The sequence below is a fragment of the Chlorocebus sabaeus genome, chromosome 7 (genome assembly GCF_047675955.1).
Source record: "Chlorocebus sabaeus isolate Y175 chromosome 7, mChlSab1.0.hap1, whole genome shotgun sequence".
NCBI lineage: Eukaryota > Metazoa > Chordata > Mammalia > Primates > Cercopithecidae > Chlorocebus > Chlorocebus sabaeus.
The window spans coordinates 81,898,628-81,924,746 of NC_132910.1; the positions used below are offsets into that span (position 1 = coordinate 81,898,628).

The 26,119-nt window shown below is 33.6% G+C and overlaps 1 long non-coding RNA gene across 1 annotated transcript; it reads left to right on the forward strand.

Moving 5' to 3' along the window:
• Positions 1–411: 411 nt before the first annotated feature.
• On the forward strand, positions 412–1,853 carry LOC140712102 (uncharacterized). The gene is made up of 2 exons (XR_012093552.1): positions 412–670; positions 992–1,853. It is a non-coding gene; the product is annotated as an uncharacterized lncRNA (long non-coding RNA).
• Positions 1,854–26,119: the final 24,266 nt, after the last annotated feature.

Genomic DNA, 26,119 nt, shown 5'->3' on the forward strand with positions numbered 1-26,119 from the left:
TTTGAGTACATAATAATTACTATATTTGAAAATTATTTCATGCTTATTTCCTTAATCACAGATCTTTTTCAGTCCTTCATTCATCAAAGTTTGTCTGTCTTCTTAGCAATAACATTTCATAATTTATCTTTTTTCTGCATGTTTTATTCACTAAATGTATTTTACTTGTTCTTTTTAGTCTATTAGAGCTACGATGAGACAAGGTAATATAATGTAATACTCCTTACCTCTTACATCTGAGCTAAAACATACATAGAGTTTTCTTTTAGTGCACCAGATAGTAAAATTTTGCAATATGATAAAAAGCAAGCCAAGAAATTTTACCCTCAAGCATATACCAGAAGATATATATGTACTTGTACACAGACATTTTAACAATGAACACTGCAACATTGTATTTTTGTTGTAACATCTTTATTGAGCTATCATTTATACAATGTAACACATACCCCTTTAAAGTGTATAATTCAGTAGTTTAAGTATATTCAAGGTTGTACAAACACTACCATCTAATTTCAGAACATTTCATCACCCCCAAGATAAGCTCTTATATATTAGAATTTACTTTCAAACAGTAGTTTACATTGCCTATTCAGGACATTTCATCTAAGTGGAATAATCTAATAGATCTTTTGATCTGGTTTCTTTCATTTAGCACAGCGTTCTGAAGGTTCATTTTTTTTTTTTTTTTTTTTTTTTTTTTGAGACGGAGTCTGGCTCTGTCACCCAGGCTGGAGTGCAGTGGCCGGATCTCAGCTCACTGCAAGCTCCGCCTCCCGGGTTTACGCCATTCTCCTCCCTCAGCCTCCGGAGTAGCTGGGACTACAGGCGCCCGCCACCTCGCCCGGCTAGTTTTTTGTACTTTTTTAGTAGAGACGGGGTTTCACCGTGTTAGCCAGGATGGTCTCGATCTCCTGACCTCGTGATCCGCCCGTCTCGGCCTCCCAAAGTGCTGGGATTACAGGCTTGAGCCACCGCGCCCGGCCTGAAGGTTCATTTATGTTGTAGCATGTATCAGCACTTCAATCCTTTTGTTGATGAATGATATTTTATTGTACAGCTATACAACATTTTGGATATTCATTCATCAGTTGAACATTTGTTTTCTTTCCAGTTTTGAACAACAATAAATAGTACACCTCTGAACATTCATGTACACGTTTTTGTGTAGACATGCCTTTTCATTACTTTCAGGTAGATTTTTAGGAGTGGAACTGCTGGTCAATATAATATGGTCACTCTATTTTTAACATTTTTTAGAAACGACAAACTATTTTACAAGGTGGTGGTAGAATGTAACATTTTCATTAGCGATGGATGACTTCAGTTTATTCACATCCTTATCAAAGTTAGTTATTTCCTCTCATTTTGATCATATTAATGTTAGTTGGTATGAAGCGGTATCTTGTAGTAATAATTTGCACTTCCGTGATGACTAATGGTATTGAGCATCTTTTCACGTGCTTATAGGCCTTTGGAATATTTTCTTTTAATAAATTTCTATTCAGGGTCTTGTCGTATAAAAAATTGGGTTATATGACTTTATTCTGTTGTGTTGAAAGAATTTTTTATGTATTTTGGATATAAGTTTTTTTATTATCAGATATGTGGTTGGAAAATATTTTCTCTCATTCTATGAATTGTCTTTTGAAATTCATAGCATTGTTTACAGAATGAGAAGTATAATTTCCACAAAGTCCATTTTGTCTTTTATTGCTGTGCTTTTGGAGACATATCAAAGAAAGTGTTGCCTATTCCAAGGTTATGAATATTTACTCTGTATTTTCAGGACTTTATGGTTACAATTGTTACATTTCCAGAAAAACAGGACTAAAGGAATTTATCATTAGTAGCCTTACTCTACAAAAAATATTAAATGGAGCTTTTCAGGTTAAAATAGAAAACACTTAATAGTAACTCACATCCTTGAAAATTAATAAATAGCACCAGCAGAGGTAACTACCTAGGTTGGAAACTTACTTCATAATCATTTATTTAATAAAGAAAATTGAGACACTTTAAAAAGTAAAACTGTAGGTTAATTTATACAAGTATATTTGCATCACAACCTCAAGAAAGCAGCCGTGTTAAAAAAAAAAAAAAAAAAAAGAAAGAAAGAAAGAAAGAATTCTTTTAATTTCACAAAGCTTATGAACATAATACTAGAATGTAAAAAGCCAAATAATACATGAGTTGCTTTCATGGGATAATTCCTTACATTTCAGATACAAAGCAAATAACAGGTCATTGCCATCATATAAACAAAAACTTATCAATAATTATAATTCTAATTTCATCCTAATTTTTATTGTATTATACATTTACAAAAATGTCAAATGACTCTTGTGTCAGATTACAAGTTGTCAAGTTTTCCTAGAAGAGTTTTGTCTTTAAAAGTTAAACTAGATCATTAATATTAGTAATTTTCCACTGAAATATACATGTATGTGTATATTTATATACATATGTGTAAAATTTTATGTACATTGAAAAGATGACCGAAAGGCAAAACAATTCTCAAATAAATGTAACAGATAATTCTTACACAGTAGCTTTGATGAGTATGGGACATAAAATTGGTTTCTGGAAAAATAGAGATTGCTAAATATCAAAGTAATGCAAGAATTGGTACATTCTTCAATGCTGTATATTTACCTTTAGTTACGTTGCATGTCTAAAATTTGTAAAGAAATCAAACAAGATTTGATTGTTTTGTGATAACTTACCTCATAGGTGAACCAAAAACATAATATTGTTTTGTGATAACTTACCTCATAGGTGAACCAAAAGACATTGCAACTTTTCATGTCTCAGAAGTCAAGACAACAACAGGCAACCTGGTTTGGCAAACAGTGAGAACTTTGTAGCTGAGAGCTTTACATTTTTCACTTGACCAGATATTCTGAAGCTCACCTTAACCGCCTATTCAACTTGTTAGGCAATGCATGCACTCTCTCTTGTATCTGATTATTATGTAATATATCCAATTGGTAGCAACTCTATCAGATAAACGCTCCCAATTCTTGGCAGCTTTCCTTCACTCAACATATATTTACTTACTAGCTACCATGTGAGCTGTGCTAGACCAGTGCTTGAAATGCAACTGTAATCTGTACTCTTTGTGTATCTTGATAAAAGAATTCCTAAATTATATAATATATTGTCTCATTTTAGTGTATTTAAGTTATAAGTGAATGTGTTTCCTAGAAAATGGAACCAGAGGCAGCTGTCAGATTAAATAGTATTGCTTCAGTTACCATCCCAAGTCGAGCTCAGTTTAGCTCCACCTCCAACTCTATGCTATAATAGACAGAGCATTTCATCACCCAAACAAGAAATATTTGTACATTAGAATTTAGTGTCAAACAATGGTTTACATTTTGTTTCTATGGATTTGCATGTTCAAGACATTTCATCTAAATGGAAATGTCTAATAGATCTTTTGGATTTGAAAGATGAATAAGACGGTGGCTCTGCCATGTATTATCTCATAATCAATGTGCAAGGCAGTCAGTATTACATCAATGAAATTGTTACTTTGGTGAACATATAGGGACCTAAGGGAAAAGAGAAAAGCGGTGCAACACAAATAGGAAATCTAACTTGGATTTCTCAAATCACACAATTTTGGTAGATGGCTGAGCATAAAGGAAATAGAAGATGGAAATCAGGCTTAAAGTAAGAGAGAAGTACTGAGTTATTTCTATCTATGATGCTTTATTATTTTGATGAACTTCATAATATTATATAACTTGGTCATTTTCAAAAATACATATACTTACAAAATTAAAATATTTGAATGTATTAGATAAAACTTTTTAAAAACTATGGTATTTATTATCGTAAGTAACGTAAGCTAAAGAATTATTCATGGTACTTTTCACTGTCTTTAATAATTTTTTAGCCAAACCATTCTTAAATGTCAGTTATGTCACATGGGCTTTTCAAAAATATATATAATTAATACTTTTAATTTTTTATGAAGCTACCAGCAATATTATTTAAGGTTGTTTTTCATGCTAAATCTATTAGAAATTGTTAAAAATGGCAATTGACTTTTCTCTGTAGACCTATAGTAGTTTTAATTAAGAAAACTCTCTCCTTGTAACCCATAACCAAATATGTTTCTTGGAGAATGTTTTTATGGGTATATTTTTGACATGTGTATTTCTTAGTCTTCATTCAGAGAACTTATCTTCAACAAATACTTTTATAATACAAAAATCCACAAGTAAGAAATATTGAAAGAAAGATTGGATTTGCAGTTATATATTATACATATGCATAAACATGTGTATAAAATTAGAGTGCATTTCAAATACACATATTTAATATATTGCATACTAAATATAAATATTTCAAAATAGCAGGTCCATCTAAAGACTTTTTTTTTTCTTTGAGGTGGAGTGTCCCTCTTTCACCCAGGCTGGAGTGCAGCACACGATCTCGGCTCACCACAACCTCTGCCTCCTGGGTTCAAGCAATTCTCCTGGCTTAGTCTCCCAAGTAGCTGGGATTACAGGTGCCTGCTACCATTGCCCAGTTATTTTTATTATTTTTTATTTTTTTAAGTAGAGACAGGGTTTTACCCTATTAGCCAGGCTGGTCTTGAACTCGCGACCTTGAATGACCCACCCATCTTGGCCTCCCAAAATGCTGGGATTCCATCTGAAGACTTTTGAAACAACTGGAGATATTCCAAACAGCAATTATAGAATTTCTAAATTAAATCATATGCACCATTTACGCTCTCATTAATTAATTTGTGCAGTCTCTTGCTTTCACATACTTAATACATTCTTTTATGTAGGTTTTATTTTCAAATGTTGCATTTTGTTAAAAACTTTAAAACGAAGTTATTCCATGTTCCATTAAATATTTTCATTTTTATTTTAAATATAAATGAAGTTAAATCACAATTTAGATGACTATGTTGCATAAGTTCATTATCATAATAGGTTCTATCTAGTGTCTTAAAGAAACTACTTCAAATATTCAGATATTTCTAGATGTTGATTTATGACAAACGGCATTTTGTAGCATTCTTGTACTCAATGTCATTTTGCCAAAAAATGATTATTTGTTTAACCCAATTTTGCATGGACATTCATTGCTTTATCCTAATTTTTATAACATGTCAGTGTAGACATTGACACCATTGTAAGCTATGTGCATGCTATAACCAGTAGCATATGTATTTTTACTTTTGTAAGAACATTGTAATCTTTTTTTTAAAATTTATTTATTATTATTATACTTTAAGTTGTAGGGTACATGTGCACAACGTGCAGGTTTGTTACATATGTATACTTGTGCCATGTTGGTGTGCTGCACCCATCAACTCGTCATTTACATCAGGTATAACTCCCAATGCAATCCCTCCCCCCTCCCCCCTCCCCATGATAGGCCCCGGTGTGTGATGCTCCCCTTCCCAAGTCCAAGTGATCTCATTGTTCAGTTCCCACCTATGAGTGAGAACATGCGGTGTTTGGTTTTCTGTTCTTGTGATAGTTTGCTAAGAATGATGGTTTCCAGCTGCATCCATGTCCCTACAAAGGACACAAACTCATCCTTTTTTATGGCTGCATAGTATTCCATGGTGTATATGTGCCACATTTTCTTAATCCAATCTGTCACTGATGGACATTTGGGTTGATTCCAAGTCTTTGCTATTGTGAATAGTGCCGCAATAAACATACGTGTGCATGTGTCTTTATAGCAGCATAATTTATAATCCTTTGGGTATATACCCAGTAATGGGATTGCTGGGTCATATGGTACATCTAGTTCTAGATCCTTGAGGAATCGCCATACTGTTTTCCATAATGGTTGAACTAGTTTACAATCCCACCAACAGTGTAAAAGTGTTCCTATTTCTCCACATCCTCTCCAGCACCTGTTGTTTCCTGACTTTTTAATGATCGCCATTCTAACTGGTGTGAGATGGTATCTCATTGTGGTTTTGATTTGCATTTCTCTGATGGCCAGTGATGATGAGCATTTTTTCATGTGTCTGTTGGCTGTATGAATGTCTTCTTTTGAGAAATGTCTGTTCATATCCTTTGCCCACTTTTTGATGGGGTTGTTTGTTTTTTTCTTGTAAATTTGTTTGAGTTCTTTGTAGGTTCTGGATATTAGCCCTTTGTCAGATGAGTAGATTGCAAAAATTTTCTCCCATTCTGTAGGTTGCCTGTTCACTCTGATGGTAGTTTCTTTTGCTGTGCAGAAGCTCTTTAGTTTAATGAGATCCCATTTGTCAATTTTGGCTTTTGCTGCCGTTGCTTTTGGTGTTTTAGACATGAAGTCTTTGCCCATGCCTATGTCCTGAATGGTACTACCTAGGTTTTCCTCTAGGATTTTTATGGTATTAGGTCTAACATTTAAGTCTCTAATCCATCTTGAATTAATTTTCGTATAAGGAGTAAGGAAAGGATCCAGTTTCAGCTTTCTACTTATGGCTAGCCAATTTTCCCAGCACCATTTATTAAATAGGGAATCCTTTCCCCATTTCTTGTTTCTCTCAGGTTTGTCAAAGATCAGATGGCTGTAGATGTGTGGTATTATTTCTGAGGACTCTGTTCTGTTCCATTGGTCTATATCTCTGTTTTGGTACCAGTACCATGCTGTTTTGGTTACTGTAGCCTTGTAGTATAGTTTGAAGTCAAGTGGCGTGATGCCTCCAGCTTTGTTCTTTTGACTTAGGATTGTCTTGGAGATGCGGGCTCTTTTTTGGTTCCATATGAACTTGAAAGCAGTTTTTTCCAATTCTGTGAAGAAGCTCATTGGTAGCTTGATGGGGATGGCATTGAATCTATAAATTACCTTGGGCAGTATGGCCATTTTCACGATATTGATTCTTCCTATCCATGAGCATGGTATGTTCTTCCATTTGTTTGTGTCCTCTTTGATTTCACTGAGCAGTGGTTTGTAGTTCTCCTTGAAGAGGTCCTTTACATCCCTTGTAAGTTGGATTCCTAGGTATTTTATTCTCTTTGAAGCAATTGTGAATGGAAGTTCATTCCTGATTTGGCTCTCTGTTTGTCTGTTACTGGTGTATAAGAATGCTTGTGATTTTTGCACATTAATTTTGTATCCTGAGACTTTGCTGAAGTTGCTTATCAGCTTAAGGAGATTTTGGGCTGAGACAATGGGGTTTTCTAAATATACAATCATGTCATCTGCAAACAGGGACAATTTGACTTCTTCTTTTCCTAACTGAATCCCCTTGATTTCTTTCTCTTGCCTGATTGCCCTAGCCAGAACTTCCAACACTATGTTGAATAGGAGTGGTGAGAGAGGGCATCCCTGTCTTGTGCCAGTTTTCAAAGGGAATTTTTCCAGTTTTTGCCCATTCAGTATGATATTGGCTGTGGGTTTGTCTTAAATAGCTCTTATTATTTTGATGTACGTTCCATCAATACCGAATTTATTGAGCGTTTTTAGCATGAAGGGCTGTTGAATTTTGTCAAAAGCCTTTTCTGCATCTATTGAGATAATGATGTGGTTCTTGTCTTTGGTTCTGTTTATATGCTGGATTATGTTTATTGATTTGCGAATGTTGAACCAGCCTTGCATCCCAGGGATGAAGCCCACTTGATCATGGTGGATAAGCTTTTTGATGTGTTGCTGAATCCGGTTTGCCAGTATTTTATTGAGGATTTTTGCATCGATGTTCATCAGGGATATTGGTCTAAAATTCTCTTTTTTTGTTGTGTCTCTGCCAGGCTTTGGTATCAGGATGATGTTGGCCTCATAAAATGAGTTAGGGAGGATTCCCTCTTTTTCTATTGATTGGAATAGTGTCAGAAGGAATGGTACCAACTCCTCCTTGTACCTCTGGTAGAATTCAGCTGTGAATCCATCTGGTCCTGGACTTTTTTTGGTTGGTAGGCTATTAATTATTGCCTCAATTTCAGAGCCTGCTATTGGTCTATTCAGGGATTCAACTTCTTCCTGGTTTAGTCTTGGAAGAGTGTAAGTGTCCAGGAAATTTTCCATTTCTTCTAGATTTTCCAGTTTATTTGCGTAGAGGTGTTTATAGTATTCTCTGATGGTAGTTTCTATTTCTGTGGGGTCGGTGGTGATATCCCCTTTATCATTTTTAATTGCGTCGATTTGATTCTTCTCTCTTTTCTTCTTTATTAGTCTTGCTAGTGGTCTGTCAATTTTGTTGATCTTTTTAAAAAACCAACTCCTGGATTCATTGATTTTTTGGAGGGTTTTTTGTGTCTGTATCTCCTTCAGTTCTGCTCTGATCTTAGTTATTTCTTGCCTTCTGCTAGCTTTCGAATGTGTTTGCTCTTGCTTCTCTAGTTCTTTTAATTGCGATGTTAGAGTGTCAATTTTAGATCTTTCCTGCTTTCTCTTGTGGGCATTTAGTGCTATGAATTTCCCTCTACACACTGCTTTAAATGTGTCCCAGAGATTCTGGTATGTTGTATCTTTGTTCTCATTGGTTTCAAAGAACATCTTTATTTCTGCCTTCATTTCGTTATGTACCCAGTAGTCATTCAGGAGCAGGTTGTTCAGTTTCCATGTAGTTGAGCGGTTTTGATTGAGTTTCTTAGTCCTGAGTTCTAGTTTGATTGCACTGTGGTCTGAGAGACAGTTTGTTATAATTTCTGTTCTTGTACATTTGCTGAGGAGTGCTTTACTTCCAATTACGTGGTCAATTTTGGAGTAAGTACGATGTGGTGCTGAGAAGAATGTATATTCTGTTGATTTGGGGTGGAGAGTTCTATAGATGTCTATTAGGTCTGCTTGCTGCAGAGATGAGTTCAATTCCTGGATATCCTTGTTAACTTTCTGTCTCGTTGATCTGTCTAATGTTGACAGTGGAGTGTTGAAGTCTCCCATGATTATTGTATGGGAGTCTAAGTCTCTTTGTAAGTCTCTAAGGACTTGCTTTATGAATCTGGGTGCTCCTGTATTGGGTGCATATATATTTAGGATAGTTAGCTCTTCCTGTTGAATTGATCCCTTTACCATTATGTAATAGCCTTCTTTGTCTCTTTTGATCTTTGATGGTTTAAAGTCTGTTTTATCAGAGACTAGTATTGCAACCCCCGCTTTTTTTTGTTCTCCATTTGCTTGGTAAATCTTCCTCCATCCCTTTATTTTGAGCCTATGTATGTCTCTGCGTGTGAGATGGGTCTCCTGAATACAGCAGACTGATGGGTCTTGACTCTTTATCCAGTTTGCCAGTCTGTGTCTTTTAATTGGACCATTTAGTCCATTTACATTTAAGGTTAAGATTGTTATGTGTGAACTTGATCCTGCCATTATGATATTAACTGGTTATTTTGCTCGTTAGTTGATGCAGTTTCTTCCTAGCCTTGATGGTCTTTACATTTTGGCATGTTTTTGCAATGGCTGGTACCGGTTGTTCCTTTCCATGTTTAGTGCTTCCTTCAGGGTCTCTTGTAAGGCAGGCCTGGTGGTGACAAAATCTCTAAGCATTTGCTTATCTGTAAAGGATTTTATTTCTCCTTCACTTATGAAACTTAGTTTGGCTGGATATGAAATTCTGGGTTTAAAATTCTTTTCTTTAAGAATGTTGAATATTGGCCCCCACTCTCTTCTGGCTTGAAGAGTTTCTGCCGAGAGATCTGCTGTTAGTCTGATGGGCTTCCCTTTGTGGGTAACCCGACCTTTCTCTCTGGCTGCCCTTAAGATTTTTTCCTTCATTTCAACTTTGGTGAATCTGGCAATTATGTGTCTTGGAGTTGCTCTTCTCGAGGAGTATCTTTGTGGCGTTCTCTGTATTTCCTGGATCTGAATGTTGGCCTGCCCTACTAGGTTGGGGAAGTTCTCCTGGATGATATCCTGAAGAGTGTTTTCCAACTTGGTTCCATTTTCCCCCTCACTTTCAGGCACCCCAATCAGACGTAGATTTGGTCTTTTTACATAATCCCATACTTCTTGCAGGCTTTGTTCATTTCTTTTTCTTCTTTTTTCTTTTGGTTTCTCTTCTCGCTTCATTTCATTCATTTGATCCTCAATCGCTGACATTCTTTCTTCCAGTTGATCGAGTCGGTTACTGAAGCTTGTGCATTTGTCACGTATTTCTCGTGTCATGGTTTTCATCTCTTTCGTTTTGTTTATGAGCTTCTCTGCATTAATTACTCTAGCCATCAATTCTTCCACTTTTTTTTCAAGATTTTTAGTTTCTTTGTGCTGGGTACGTAATTCCTCCTTTAGCTCTGAGAAATTTGATGGACTGAAGCCTTCTTCTCTTATCTCGTCGAAGTCATTCTCCATCCAGCTTTGATCCGTTGCTGGCGATGAGCTGCGCTCCTTTGCCGGGGGAGATGCGCTCTTATTTTTTGAATTACCAGCTTTTCTCCTCTGCTTTTTCCCCATCTTTGTGGTTTTATCTGCCTCTGGTCTTTGATGATGGTGATGTACTGATGGGGTTTTGGTGTAGGTGTCCTTCCTGTTTGATAGTTTTCCTTCTAACAGTCAGGACCCTCAGCTGTAGGTCTGTTGGAGATTGCTTGAGGTCCACTCCAGACCCTGTTTGCCTGGGTATCAGCAGCAGAGGTTGCAGAAGATAGAATATTTCTGAGCAGCGAGTGTACCTGTCTGATTCTTGCTTTGGAAGCTTCCTTTCAGGGGTGTACTCCACCCTGTGAGGTGTGGGGTGTCAGACTGCCCCTAGTGGGGGATGTCTCCCAGTTAGGCTACTCAGGGGTCAGGGACCCACTTGAGCAGGGAGTCTGTCCCTTCTCAGATCTCAACCTCCGTGTTGGGAGATCCACTGCTCTCTTCAAAGCTGTCAGACAGAGTCGTTTGCGTCAGAACGTTGTAATCTTTTTAACCACGGTGCCATGCTTCACTAAAGTAGATTTTCAGGGAAAAAGCCAGCAATTTCATTGTAAATATTGAGTATTTTAACATAAGTTCTTTAGTTCTAGCTAATTTAAAAGAAAATTATGAATTGAAAATGAATGAAATTAATTCAGAACAACAATAATTTGTTTAAAAGAAAATGTGTGGTTCTGAGTAATATATAAAGGTACATTTTGAAGCTTCATGTAATTATTTGTCTTTGGATACAGTGTTCGTGAAAGAACTATTCACTTTTGTGGTAAATAATGATTTTTTAAAACAGATTTGTGTATTGACTTTTTCACCATCAATTTTCCGTGGAAATCAAATATTCACTTTCTAATTAAATGTGAATTTTTATTTTTTGTGCATCTTGCAGATGAAGAAAATTATTGTAAAAATATTTTTAAACAATAAAGTGCTATGACAAGGCTAGGAGTGTGAAATTCTTCTTCCATAACCATCCCAAACTGAAAGACGTTAGCTAGTTTTGGCTGCTTCTCTCCAAGCACATTTGTCTTGTTAGTAAATGTCCTCTAGAGCACCCTTGAAATTAAGTTGTTGGATATGTTGTTTCTAAAAACTATTGGGTTCTCCTTAGTTCATGTTTCTGATTCAATCACATTTTAATATGTAAAAATTTAATTACCTTCAAATGCATCTAAAATAAACACAAGTTATTATGAGAAATTTTGGAAATTAAAAAAAAATAGATATCTAATATGTACCAATACAATTAAAAGCAATCTTTTTAAAAAAAGTTAAAAAAATTGATGGTAGTAGAACAACCATAAATTGATTATTTCCCTAATAAATTGAGATAGATGGCTATCTTAGTATGATAATGATGTCATGATCTTGCCAAGCCATAAAAATTTGATTAAACAGGGAAGACATTAACTCAAAAATATTTACAAGCCAAAAACTTGTGTTGTTTGAGTATTAATGCATATGAATAAAACAGAAAGGTTCTATTGTAAGTCCTAAATTTTTGGTTTATGAGATGACCCTTCCTAAAAAGGGGAACAGATTGAAATGATTATTAATTCAGATTTGAACTTCAGGTCCTGTGGCATAGCAAGTGAAGCTATTTTAATATAAAGTTAGATATATTAAAATGAGTCTAGGTCTATGGGAAGAGATACAGCAGTCCTCCCTAGAAAGATGATAAAAAATATAATGTAAATAGTTGGTTGATATTGATGTCATGGTAAATATAAATAAAGACTTAGAAATATATCTTACTGTTGAATAGTTAAAATTTTATTTTCATTTGATATATATTAAAATTATTATAATACATTTTCAAACGTTAATATTTCAAAATTTACATGTTGTATATACTCATTTTGTTGCAAATACAATTAAGGAAAAAAATTACATAATGATAAAGAAATGTCTATTTTAATTTTTAATACTTAATACCCTTTTTAGATCATTCGAACAATATATTTTCATACCTTAATAACATTTAGTTTCATTTGTTTCCATCTTCAGTTTCTTCTTTAATATAGGATTTCACATGGTTTTAAATGACTTTTCTGTAAAACAAAATGCAAGATATGTTTCATTTTGAAAATAGGTGTTATATATTTTATATATAGCTATTCTATTACAATGCTTCAATAAACACACAAAAATTTTACTATGAAAATAGCTGTGTTATCAAAATATTAAAAAATAAGCATGTGTATGTAATGTCTACATGTACTTTTTCTATATCAAGTCATCTTATACACTTTGGCTAATACGAGCTGTTTTTTATAAGAGATTAAACCAGGACATGCTTGCTTTACAGTCTATATATAAAATAGATTGATAGGTTTTCAAGCATTCTTCTATTTTAACTATTTTTTCTTTTATTACTCACTTACAGAGACTGGTTTGAGAATTACTTTGAGAAAATAGCTTAGGTAGATTTTTAAGTACTCATGAGAAAAACAAATAAACAAAATGTATATTGCTTATTGTTCCACACACTTCCCTTTGACTACTCTGAGGGCACATGTATGGTTAAAATCTAGGAAAGAAGTAAGTGTATCTCCAATTCTCATTCTGGGTAAATGGGAAGTCATAGATGGGAACAAGTATTTCATAAATCATTTAAATCATTAGATATTTTGGCTGAGTACAGTGACTCATGCCTATAATCCCCATGACTTGGGAGACTTGAGCCCAGGAGTTCAAGGGTGCAGTTAGCTATGATTGCACCATGGGACTCCAGCCAAGCTGACAGAATGAGACCCTATCTCAAGAAAGATAATTTGACTATGAATTCTCCAAACTAGTGCATTTCTAAAGCTAAACTCAGACATTAGATAATCTCACAGCCCAGCACTCTTGGGTTAGATTTTATCACACATTGTTTTTGATATTTCCTGAAGTGTTTCCAGGTTGCTTCTGCACCAAAATTCATAAGAATGTTAAGGATAAAATAAAGTCCATGGCAAAATAGCTATATTATTTATATAAGCAATGTCTTTTGTGTGTGTGTGTGTGTGTGTGTGTGTGTGTTTTAGGATTTCTTTAAATCTCTAAAGCTAATATTACATTCTAATTTTCAATAGGGAGATATGATATACAAAATTTATTAGAATATCAATTCTTCTTTTGTGAAATACAAGAATGAGTATTCTACTGAAGACAGCTTAGAAATATTTGAAGTAGATCTAGAGAAATCAAAATAGATAGCCCGTGTTGTTAGAAATCAAAGGGATTTTTAATAGAAATCAAATGGACTTCTATTGCTACAATCTATAACTATGCTTCTATATATATTAGATGATTAATATGCAAATTATATTATTTTCCTCTTTTCTATAAAGTTGCAAATTTTATTCAAATAAATATATCAAAAAATACTGAAAATAGTTCAAGTGCACTTACAACAGTTTACAAACCTGTTAAACTTATTATGTGCCTACAAGGTGATAATAATTAAATCAGAACCCAGATGCATGTTTATAATCATTTACACTGTTTTATGAATACAGAAGAGATACTATCAACATAAATAATAAATAGTGAGAGGCTCTCTAAAAGAAAATAATATTTACTTGTGAACAATGCATTGCAATGATAATATTCGTGCCATAGTGAACTGTGTGTATATTCCCAGAGATAAAGACAAAGGCTTTAAAAGAAAAAAAATGATTAAGATTAAGTCATTGTTTTGAGATAACTACCCTTGGCTACAGGCATAAATAGCAAGGGTGATGTCTGTTTCAGTTTGGACAGGCAGTTACCAGGCAGATGTCCTCACAGAACTGATTTTTGTACAAGGTGGTGATAGTCTTTGCTCAAGTTTGTGTTTCTTCGTCCGTTGTAACAGTTTTTGGTATCAGGCATTTATGCATGAGAACACTCTTTTCATAGCCTTCCTGAACTCTATTTGTCATCATTTTTTTCTTTTGATTTTTAATTTGAAACACAAGTTACTCCATTTTAACAACTACCACATTTTTTCTTTGATACCTGATAAAGATCTTTTTCCAAAGGCATGACTAATCAATCATCTTGTAGTTAGGTTTTGATGTCATTCATTGCCAAGGATAGACATGGCCCAGGTTACTCATCTGCTCCCATGTTGGAGAGAGTCAATGGTGGCTAGGAGTCAGCATCAAAATCCTTGTAGCCACATTTGAGCAACAAGGGAGGTTTAAAGGAAGTGGTGCCTCTCAGGCTAAGGTTACCTGCAGTCTCCTATTAAGTTCAATTTTGTCTGTCTTATATGCACTTGTTATCATCTCAAAGTGCTGTGCCAGCATTATTCTGTTAGTTTTACTTCTGTAAAAATTTAACAAGTAACAGAAACAAAGTTTAAAAGGGAAAATACAAATACTATCTTATAACATTTCATGTATCCCATTGTTATATACACCTACTATGTACCCATGAAATTAAAAATAAATAAATACATAAAATCAAAATAAGTAAGTAAAGTAAAAAATTAAGAGGGAAAACACAGTAAAATTAACAGTAATGTGACAATCTCAGTTTGCATAATGGTTTTGAGCCATAAATCTATGCTTAAAGGCAACCATTTTAACAAATCAAATGATCACTATCCTAGTAAGTAAAAAAGGTTGGCATTAAGGGGGTTAAAGTCTCATTATAATATAAAATCATCTTGGAAAAAATGATCTAAAGTGTGAAAATATGTTTCTCATTCTGGTTTGCACGTTTAATCTCTTCATTTATGACATAAGACAGTTTGGTAAACTTTGTATGTGACCCATTTATCAGGCTTGAGACTTGTTTTCACTCTCTTTTTTTTAATCCATCAAGTTTCACCTTATAGAGCTTCAGAAACAGAGTTGTTTTCATTTTTTAGTAATTCCATGGAAGAGAGTTAGATTGGGAAAATCCAGAAGAATTGAGGATCTAGCCTACTATATAAAGAACTCAAAAACAATGCACAGAATAACATCTAAACACAGATGCTTTATAGTTCTTTTTAAAACACAGTTTCTCTCTCTACATAAATTAAATACTAATCTCAGATTTAAAACCTCTTAATGTTAGGAAGCCAAATCAGAGCAGACTTTATATTTTACTTTCATTCTCAAGGTTTATGTGCCTGCCAGGAAATCACATTTGTACTCACCCACTGTAAGGCTTGGAGCCCTTGAACCCAGGCATTCCATGCACATTTTCAAATACGGTATTTCAGCAAAACCTTGGTAATATAATCAATGTTTTCGATTGTAGCATATTATGAAGAGAGCACAAATTTTTATTAAACTTAAATAACCACATTGCAATAAAAAGACAAATGGTCATTAATACTTTTTAAATTTTGGAGGTATCAAGTAGGGAAAAAGAGCGAATGTTTCTACATTTATTTACAAAAGTACACTTTACCAAACTGTTATAAACTATAGGTAGCTTAAGAAATACAACTTTCTAAGATCTGGACACAAAATATTTGAATAAAGAATCCATGCTGTTTCAAATAAATGTCACAAAAACATTATCTTCATCAGTCATTCAATGTCACGTATTTAGGTTTCATTTGATTTGATCTTGATTAACAGTTTTATGTATCAATGAGTTTCTTTACCAGTGTTTTGGAAAATTTTTATTGATTTAATTGATCATAAAACTATCAGAAACCTCTATTTAAGAGTTCTCAGAGTCTTTTCCATTAATCTGATGTCATGTACTTTCTCAGAAAAATCAAAATTGTGGATGACAGAGACTTACAATAGCTATGGTAAAAAGTTTGATGTAAGTTCTCTATAATCAGCAGTTACAAAGAAGTTTGGTTGTTTGTGGCATACAAAACAATAACAAGAATTATGATTAATAGCATATTAGATTTTTAAGGGTTTTATACAATGTAGAAACATTCATTTTAACAAAATACCCATACATGTATCTGAAAGAAGATCAGGTATCACTTATCATTTAAAAATGTTTCCTATACAATTTACTAAATAACCCTAATTATTAATATCTCTCAATTTATCCGAGAGATATTTTAAAGCTTTCCAAGATCCAGCTAAGAAATCCCAAAGTTCATTTTAAGTCAAAAAGACAATTCAGAATTTGGACCATGGAAAAGCCTGCCTAAGATGCCATTCCATTGATAATATTCTTAAACTTTCTACTTCGTCCTATACTTTCTCTTTCTTAAATAACTAGACATTTTCCTTTATGATAAAAACCAACCACATAAGATTAATTTTATACCAAATTATTCCCTTTGTAAAATTTTTCTTACCAATAGTGCATCTTCATACCCATAGTTTCTTTACATCTCTTTCCTAATTACTGCTTTATTTTTATCATATTTTAACATTCTTCTTAAATCTATATTCTGAAAGACTTTCACCTTTAAATTAGAAAAAAAAATTTTCACCATAAAAAGCCCATTTTTACACCTTTTAAATATTGTTTTACAATCACAAGCACACATTATCTTTTGGTACACTCTGTATACATACCCATATTTATTTATTTATTTATTTATTTTTATATTTATATATTTATATTTATATTTTACCTTTCAGCAACCTTAATTTTATGAAGCAATTTTGAAATAACTGGAAATTGTCAGATTTTACAGACAAAAACCATTTTATAATTTTAGAAACATATTTCCCCAAAATATAATTTTTCATGTGCATTAATAGAACTTAATATATTTATCTTTTCTATAATATTAAGAAACCAAGGGAAAAAAAATTATGCTCAGCAATTTGTTTCAAGTTGTTATCTTAACTTGGAAATGACCCAGATATTTAATGAGTATTTATTATTTAATCTAACATAACATAAAGTTTTTCAAATTACATGAAAAGATCATTTATATATGCTTATTCATTTACATTTACCTAATTTATTAATTTCAGCAATTTATCTAGATTACTCATAAAACAGATATTAGATAGAAGTGGTCATTATTCAAATTATTTTTATTTGTTTGCCATCTTTATAGGCTGTGATTATTAGTTGTTCATCCAAGTAAGAACCTTAAAGTTTAATATACAGGTATTTTCCTGAAGAATCAGAAAATGTTTTTATTAAACCAATATTTTATGGTTTTATTAAATCAGTTGTTTTTATTAAACCAATATTTTATTACATTATTCTTATCAAAACATTACACAAAGGTTATTTTGTTTTTAAGTTGGGTTTAGAGCAGGGTGTCCCATCTTTTGTCTTCCCTGGGCCACATTGGAAGAATTGTCTTGGGCCATACATAAAATACACTAACACAAGTAATAGCTGATAAGCTATAAAAACAAAACAAAACAAAACAATCACACACACACACACACACACACACAATTTCATAATGTTTTAAGAAAGTTTACAAATTTTTATTGGGTTGTATTCAAAGCCATCCTGGACTTCACATGTCTCACTGATTGCAGGTTGAACAAGCTTGGTTTAAAGATTTATGATCACAAAATATCTAACAAGGACAACTATAAATGTGTCTGACCAGGAGACTCAGGAAAAAGCATTTGAAGTACATCCTGATTATTTTGGAGACATATTTATTTTTATTGCACTAATAATTTTAAAATAAACGTATTTATCAAGAGTCCCTTAAGTTACATGAAGAAAAAGGCATTTGGGAGCTATTTGTTATTTGATAATTGCTCATTAATCTAAGCCAGTTTGAATAGAATTTCCTAAGATATTTTGACTAGCTACACAAGATTTTACCATAAAAAAACAACATAAAACATAATACATGTCCTTATGTGTAAATATTCTAAACATATATATACACACACACATAAAGAATCTTATAGCTTTCATTTTATAATTTTAGTCATGACACAGTAAAACATACAAACTCACTAGTTTAAGAAGATAGTCGAATCCAAATTATATTTTTGACAAAAGAGACCCTATTTACATGGCTAAAACTTTATTTGCCCCAATAAGTAAACTAATAAAGGCTCTGGACCAAAATTTTAGGCAAATCAGACAAAGAAAAACCTTTTTTGCTCCCTTTTTTACAATAATGGGTTTAGGGTTAAATGTTTAATGCTTACATTTATCTAGGACTGGCTGAATTGTATAAGCAAAACAAAATCTCTAAATGACCTTGGATTAATAACAAATACATGTTTTTGTTTCGCATTTTGATTTTTTTCACTAGTCAATGTGAACGGGGAAGGATTTTAGTAGAATTTTTGGAGGCTTTTTCTATTTGGCCCTTGTGACAGACAAAGCAACTTTTATTCCAGACAAATGTATCAAATATTATTTGTCTGAATTCAAGGTTTTGACCTGTTTGATCTGAATATGTAATATTTATAAATATTTATTAATTTTTTTTTCCTTTAGGATATCAATTCTTCAGTTATTTGTTCCATCACCCTAAGCAATTGTTAGTCAGGCAAACCTAAATTTACTGTAAAGAAATAACTCTTCGTTCTAGGCTGTCATTTACCGTAGAGCTGTTGTAACTTGTAAAGTCATTAATTTGAATACCCTTTAAGACATTTTTAATTAAAACAAATCTTGGCTGGAATGCCATTGGTAGTGTGCTTTATCTCAACATCAGCAGAAAATTCATCAAATTTAACGTAGGCAGAAAAAAAAAAAAAATAGAAAGGTAGAGACCTTAGAAGGCTCTACATGTGAATTCAATAGTTGCAGGGTTTAAAAAAAAAAAAACCATTTAAATAATGACAATTTGAACTTTGAATTTTCTTTTATGTAATTTGTCCATCAGTTTAATAATGCACATAACAATGGTCTGTAAGATAGCCAGCTGAAGTCCCAGAAAATCTGGCCTGTCTTAATGTTTGAGAATACCATTCTGTATCCTATTAATCTCTTTAGAGCAAGTAAAATCTAATAAATTATATGAGAGAATGTCAGGAGTTTTGACTATTTTAGATCATGGTGACTGCTTTTGTGTCTTTTAACTAAACATTCTGCACCCACCATTTAGAGTGTTTGTTTTTGCTCTCAAAAGATTTCTAGGCAAGAGAAAGGAGCCAAAGCACTTACAGATATGTGTAACCAAACCAAAGTTAGAATGTTCACCAAATTTTTAACCCAGGTAAGCAGCTCAGACAAAATACCATATTATGCAAGAGAAAGAAACCTGAAGTAAATTCATCAGAAAATACATGCCTCACAGGCCGAATGTAATTTCTGCAGAAAAAGAGCCCTCAAACCAGGACACTTGTCCTTATACAGAAATAACTTCCCAGAAGAGACAAAAATGTTTTAATCTCAAGAGGAATGTAAGTTATTTTTTTTAGAGATGGCCTTATAACTAAGAGAAATCTCAAATCAAATCAAAATACTTCTACCAATAGGGGGAGCTTTGTCTTGACAGAGACTTCCCAGGGCAGAAAAGGCAAGCTATGGAACCTGAAACCCGGAAGGGCACAAGTGAGTACTGTACACTGATTCCAAGATTTGCCAAGTCCTTCGGATAGTGTTCTTTTTTCAGGTCCCACTTCTGAATTGTTTTTAGAAAATTATTCTTGTCTACAAGGATCAATAGCAAGCATAATGCCTCTCCAAGACTGGATAAGCAGTTGCTGGGCAGATGTCCTTGTGAAAGTATTTTGTAGGTAAAGTTGCGACCGTCTTTGTGCAACGTTGTGGTTTTGCCAGAGTCTTTTGTGATAGTTGTGGTTATCATGCATTTAGGTGTGAGAACCTCTCTTCATAGCTTTCCCTGGCTCTATTAGTCTTTTTGTCAAAACACAACTGACTATGTTTTGATTCTGACAAGTTTCACAGTAAAAAACTTAGAACTTATTAATTTTTCTATTTGTAACATACTAAATTCCATTTCTCCTCTATTTATTTATTTATTTATTTTTTGAGACAGAGTCTCACTCTTTCACCCAGGCTGGAGTGCAGTGGGAGATTTCGGGTCACTGCAACCTCCGCCTCCTGGGTTCAGGTGATCCTTGTGTCTCAGCCTCCCAAGTAGTTAGGATTACAGGTGTGAGCCACCATGTCCAGCTAATTTTTATATTTTTAGTAGAGACAGGGTTTCATCACATTGGCCAGGCTGGTCTTCAACTCCTGGACTCAAGTGATCTCCTCGCCTTGTCCAAAATTGTTTTTATATGATCAATGTAGTATAACTGGATTAAATTGAAAACCTGGGCTCTGATTATTTTTACTAGAAAGGTCACTTCACCATTTAGATATAACGAAAGCACACTTTCTAGCAGGAGAGAGAATCTTTAAATGCATTCAAATGATATACAGTCTATATCAAGGGTAACATTTAGCTAGTATATTTAGCTTTTACATTCACAAACTCTGTACTAATCAATAAAAATTGAGCCCTGCATTATGTCATCCAATGAGCACTTTCTGCAAAGCTGAGCTAGGTTCCGCATAGCGTTTGTAGCATTTGCATTTGTAGTTCAGTCTCTATAAATGTTTGTTTATTACTTTGTAAACATATATAACCTCTATTCATTAATAATCATGAATTTTAAAATATTTTCATAAATAACATGTGTTATTGTATTTTCTAACTCTTGCCATTCCTGACAGGCTTGCTTATGTGGTTGCCCTTTTCACACTTATAATACTTGTTGAATATTTCAAAATATGTATTAATAATTAGCCTGTATTTAATGGTTTTTTTTGTCTACTATTTTTAAATATGAATTAACATTTTGTGACAGGTAACCTCTAAGATGGCCCCAAATGATTCCTATCTGATAATATTTGGCCCTGGTGTAATAACATTCTCTTGCATGTAGGCTGGGTCTAGTGACTTACTTCCAATAAATAGAATACCCAAAAAGTGACGAGATGTGGCTTCCTAGATTAGGTTATAAAAAACGGTGACTTCTGTCTTGCCAGCCCTCTCTCTGGCTTTAAAATTTGGCTTGCACTGATGAAGCAAGTTGCCATGCTGTGATATGTCCTATGGAGTGACCAACAAAACAAAAAATAACTTGTGGCCTCTATTTAACAGCTCAAAAGAAACCAAATACTTCCAGTAACAACTGAGTAAGCTTAGAATTGGATCCTGTCCACTCAGATCCTGAGATGATTGGGATTTAATTGACACTTTATGTGCAATCTTGTGAGAGATTTTTATATAGGGATTCAAGTAAGCAGTGCCAAATATCAAGCCCAAAGAAACTGTGAGATAATAATTGCATGTTGCTTTGAGTCACTAAGTTTAGGCATAATTTGTTATGCAGCAATAGATAACTAATATATACTACATATATCCAAAGAGTGTAACAATTTCGGTTCTTAGCTCTATGAGTAAAGTGACATATGTCTTCTCAGAAATCACCCAAAGTCTTAATATAAAATTTTAAACAGAAAGAAACTACATCTTCACATGTTGATGAGGACATCAATTTAGCTAATTCCCAGTATGTGGGAAAATGCTACTAAATAGATAGATATTCAGACAAAATTACAAAAAGACGGCAAAAAAGTTTTCAGCAGCAATAAAGATTGAAAATAAGATAGCAAGAGATAATTTTCTAAAATAGGCAAAACTCTTATTGATTATATCCAATGATAATTTTTTCAGATTACATAGGCTAGCAAAGAGTTCTGTGACTCAGCTTGACACCAGAGTAACAGATGTGGCTCTCAAAGAAGAATCAGTCAGCACTTACTTGTAAAGCGTGGCCTGTTGATGTGTCACAGTGGTATAGAAAGAATCCACATTGAAAGACTTGTAGCTGCCAATTTTAGTTGACTAGAAAGAAGTACAGACTAAGAAAACCCACATAATTTAAAATCCCTGTGTCACCATAAACTTCAATGTGACCCAGGAAGATTTCCTTGTAATTTATAATGTGATTTTGATTACTATCCACAAGTAACCTCCTAAAAAGTTCTTCCAGAAAGAAATTATTTATCGAAAAATGTGAAATTTTAAACTAAGAAAAAAAGGAAAATTAAAATAGAGAGGGAATTTGAAGGAAGAGAGGTAGCAGGCAAATAGAACTCATCTGAACAAAAACTACTTGATGTAGTAATATACCCAGGTAACAAGCCTGCAGAGGCACCGCCTGAATCTAAAATAAAATCAAAAGCAAATCAAAAGAGAAATTAACTCTGACAATCTTAACATGAGAAAAGATAAATTAAGTGGAAAATATAAAATCAGTCATGGAAGGACTATTTAAAATTGTAAGGTGTACTTCTGATTTCCAGTCCAGCATGTAAGGACCTTAGAAGTTGCCCCTACATCTAACAGGTAAAAAGCTGATCTGAAAAATTGACAACTTTCCTTAAATCTACCAGAGAAGTTAGGACACCATAATGGTAGATACATGTCATTATATATTTGTCAATACTCATTGAATGTACAGTATGCAGTGTGAACTCAAATATAAAATATAAACTTTAGATTGATAGTGATGTGTTACCATAAATACATTGGTAAATGCGTCCCTTTGTTATGGGATGTTGATAGTGGGGGAGATGGTGCTGTGTGCAGTAGTGAGCATAAGGGAATCCTAGTAGTTTCTGCTTAATTTTGCTGTGAATTTATAATGGCACTAAAATATAAAAGTTATCAATTAAAAATAAAATAAAACAAATGGTACAAGTTTTAGTCTATGATACGGTTTATATCTGTGTCCCTATGCAAATCTCAAGTTGCATTATATATAATTCCCAATGTTAGAAGTGGGGCCTGGTTGGAGGTGATTGGATCATGGGGACAGTTTCTCATGGTTTAACACCACCCTTCTTGGTGCAATCATTGCAATAGTGAGTTCTTGTGAGATCTGGTCATTTAAAGGTGTGTAGCATCTACCCCTACTCTTTCTTGCTCCTGCTCTGGTCGTGTAAGATGTGCCTGCTTTCCCTTTTGCTTCCATAATGATCGTAAGTTTCTTGAGGCCTCCCCAGAAGTCAAGCAGATGCCAGTATCATGCTTCCTGTACAGCCTGTAGAACCGTGAGCCAGTTAAACACCTTTTATTTATAAATTACCCAGTCTCAGGTATTTCTTCATAGCAGTGTGAGAACAGACTAATACAGTCTATAAGGATAACAGATATGAGGATCTAATGGCTAAATTGCATAGCTTTAACATATAAACAATAAATACATAAAAATAAAGAGAATGTTCGGAGAAATAGAATCACGTTTATTCAGTATGTGATAGATGATTAGATAGGAAAATATAAATTAGAAAGAGAGCATTTTCATTTTCAAGATTATATTTACTGTTTACCAAAAACAGAGAAGTGTTAGAATATAAAGAATCATTAACATATAATTATTGCCAAATGTAGCTCAAAAAGTACGGTGTTGATATCAATACCTGATTGACTCATATTGATATATCAATGTATAGATATATTATCAATTGTGAGCTACCAGGAGGGAAGGTGGTTCATTATGACAATGAACCAAACTGAAAGGAACAATCATGTCTCTATTCACTTACTGAAACAGGACATGCAGAGACAAAAGCAAAAGGTATTGGCTTCCTTCTGTTAAACTTTTCTCAATGGACTGTCATAGGCAAAGGTTGGAAGACACGCAATGAATGTTGGGAAAATTGTCTCATTGCAGAAGAGCCCCAAAACAAAGACTTCTGTTTTTTGTTTGTTTGTTTGTTTGTTTCTGGATCTAGGAAACTTTAAGGAGAAGAAGGGAAAGTGTTAGAAATGAATAAGTACTGAATCAAAGTAGGGTCAAACTGCCTCAGACAAGTTCATAAAAAGAGGCCTCAAAATGAAGGCACCTGGGCTAGGAATGCAAATATGTACATGAGCATAGTTGGCAGAGAGCAAATTTGGTATAAATCTTTGTCTATGCAATTTCCTCCAGAAAATTGTATTGCACTGACTGTGTAGCACATCTGGTCTGGGGAGGACAGCCTGCCCCCGTGAGTTCTACCTCATTATAATTTTTTTATGGTTGGGCCTAAAAAATTCATATATAACATTTTGTCCTAGAATGGGGCTATTTCACTGGTAAACAGTGTGCTGTATTTCATAAAATTAATAATATAATCTGAAACAAAAAAAATTATTACAGGAATATAAAAGATAACTAGCAATTTTTCAGTTATTAGAGTCAAAATATATCATTTGTTACTACTATATGTTTTATTAGTAAGGATTAATGCATAATAAGTATGTGCACAATGGAGCTTGCCTGTTCAAAAGAATGAGAAGAATATTTATATATATATTTTATATATGTTACATATGTTATATATATAATATATATACTATATATTTATCATTATGCTACAATAATTTTGTAGTGTACCACTTCAGATAATTTAGTCAAGATATTCTGAGCCTGGGAGAACAAACACAGGGCTAAGATTACTAAAACTCAAGAATTTCAAAATTTTACTTGTTTCGAGATAAAATGAATAAAATGCTTCACTCCTTAAAAACAAATTTCTTATCATTTTTTAGGACTGTTTACAACTTATTGAATTGAAAATGTAATAACCTATGACAAAATAATTTTTCTCAATGTTAGCATCCAGTATTAATCACTGGAGAGCAGTTCAGAGAATTCTTAGTTTGTTTCTCTGTGAACAGAATGACTGAAACGTCAGAGTCTTGTTTTCTTCTTTTTGTTTTCTGTTTTTAAAACAACAAATATTTATTAATTTATAATTTCTGAAAGATAAAGATTCAGGAGCGTATAATTAATAATTGTGGCTTAGGGTCCCTTATGAGGCTGCCGTCAAGGTAAGGCCTGAATCTACAGTCATCTGAAGGCCTGTCCAGGGCTTGAGTATCCACTTCCATGATGGCTTGGCTTTTAGCAGAAAAGCTTTAGTTTTGGGTTACATGTCCCTGTCAGTGGTGCTATTTGGATATCCTTCAAGTGATTCAAGAGAGTAAAATTCAGTTTTTGAAGTCTCATACTCTCTTTTCTGCAATATCTTACTTGTTAACACAGGTTAGCTACATTCAGTATGGAAGAGACCAATACGTTATTGTGAATACCAGGAGGCAGAGATCACTGAGGCCTTTCTCAAGGCTGACTACCATAGGGAAGTGCTATCTTCTACTTTCTTATTTGGTTTATGAAATCTCCCAGATGCTCATTTGATCTCCTTCCCCTTCCAGGTGACTGAAATGAAATGACCCCCAGAGTGACCTCGGCCCCACATGTTGAATGTGGTGACACCTTCATTAGCTTGGGTCCTGAATTTTGTTATTTTTTTTTATCAGTAGTGTTATAATAGATATCAGAAAGAAATATGTATATAATCTAAAATTATTTTTGTAATCAGATAGCTTATTTATATGACAATAACCATTTTTTACTCATTCCCTGACTCTGTATTCTGACATTGTTTTAAAATTATTTTAGTATAATATTTGACTTTTTTTGGGTAAAACATGTTTGATCACTGTGGGAAGTTAAGTTAGCAACCGTGCAAAGATGAGGAAGTACGGTTATCTTCCCAGCCAAATGGAATCTCTTGGTGCAAAGTAAGGTTAATTAAGACTAATATACAAGGTCAAATATTTAAACACCTTTGACCATGTAAATAAAATATCAAAGCAAGGAAATATAATTAAAACAACAAAGCAAAGAAGTCAAAATAAGTGGAGTGGATTTAGATTGGATCTTGTTGACATTGCATGGTAAGGGTCAGACTGTGGAAAGGTCATCAATGGATCTCGAGCCTGTAGAATATGAGAGGTATCCTCGTAGGCATGGATAAACATGTTGTCTAATCAAACAAGAATAAACCAGTGCCAGAATTTGAGGAAGAAAATGGTGTTAGAACTGACAGCTGTGTCAAAAATGCAAGGCCAAACATCCAAGTCAAGGCAATCAATTTAGGCTTCAATAAACTTTTCAGATCC